Genomic DNA, 1,439 nt, shown 5'->3' with positions numbered 1-1,439 from the left:
TGGGCCCGTATCACTCGTGTCCTCGGCCCTTCATGCACGGGGAGAGTGACAACAGGTCCTCCGTGTGCCTCCCAGCTGCTTTCTGGGTGGCGGCGCTGCTGGCCGGAGAACACGGTGTCGAGCACGGGTTTAGAACCAGCCCCTGTACCATAAATCCTCGAAGAGAGGCCCTGCCCGGGCTGGCGGCCTGATGGCCTGGGCCCCAGCCTGTCCGAGCTGAGTGACTAAAGGCTGGGAGAGTAGTGACAGGGCTAGGAGGAGTAAACATGCTCTGTGACCCGCACCAGGTGGGAGAAGGAGGTTACGGGAGCCCCCCCGGGTGTAGACTGGCAGAACTATACAGCCAGACACCTTGCATATACATTTGAGATTGCTTCCCTGGTTTTCTGGCCCTAAAGGACATGATTGATGAAGAAAGATACTTCTCTCCTTAATTACATGAGCTGGAGCTGGAGACCATTGGCAGAAGCTGCCTATGCAAGCTCGATTTTATCCATCATACCATGCCGGCTGACGCTTGCTCTTAGCAGTTGAAACTCTTCCTCTGTTTATGCAGTTGTTTTTTTTATTAGTGTTGATCAATAAGATGTAGCACCCTTTGCTGTGAAGCTGCATGTTTGTTGTCCTAGTTTTGATCCTGGCTGGCAGCAAAACACCACAACACCTTTCGCTCACCCTGTGCCTCGCAGGGATGGGGAAGAGAATTAAAGGGATAAAGGAAAAAAAGACTCACGGGTTGAGATAAGAACAATTTAAAGTACAGTAATACTCCAAATAATAATAATATGTACAAATATACAAATGAGTGATCCACAGTGATACTGCTCACCACCCAGTAACCAAGGCTCATCCCATTCCCAGCTAAGGATCCCAGAGCAGGGAGAGTCCCCAAACCACAATCCTGGAATGAAGATAAGAGCCCAAGTGTCCAAGAGGCCAAGATGACCCTGAGAGAGGAGTGACCTAGAGGGACACAACTCAGAGCAAGAGAGAGTGAACTTCCAGACAGAGCCTCACCTATATACTGGGCATAATGCACATGATATGGAATATATAATTGGCCAATTTGGGTCTCAGTCCTAAACCTAAGGTCAAATCCTAGGCTAGTAATTGCGCCTGTGCTCCCTCCCAGCTTCTCCTGCCCCTGCAGACACTGGCACAGGAGAGAAGCTGAAAAGTCCTTGACTGTCCTGGCAGCAGCTCTAAACATCAGTATGTTATCAGCCTTCTTCTCAGCACAAATCCAAAACACAGCCTCTTACTGGCCACTGTGAAGAAAGGTAACCCTGTCTCAACTGAAAACAAGACACTGTCCACTCCATCCTGAAATTGCCAGCTTGGGAATGGTTTGGGTTGGTCTTTAGCAGGAATCCTTGTTCTGTCCCATCACCCTGCACCTCAGTGTTTAAAGGTCAGGCCAGGCAAAACTCTTGTCAGTC

This window comes from Pterocles gutturalis, unplaced genomic scaffold (genome assembly GCF_000699245.1).
Source record: "Pterocles gutturalis isolate BGI_N339 unplaced genomic scaffold, ASM69924v1 scaffold4042, whole genome shotgun sequence".
Lineage (NCBI taxonomy): Eukaryota > Metazoa > Chordata > Aves > Pterocliformes > Pteroclidae > Pterocles > Pterocles gutturalis.
Note: the sequence above shows the minus strand (reverse complement) of the source record.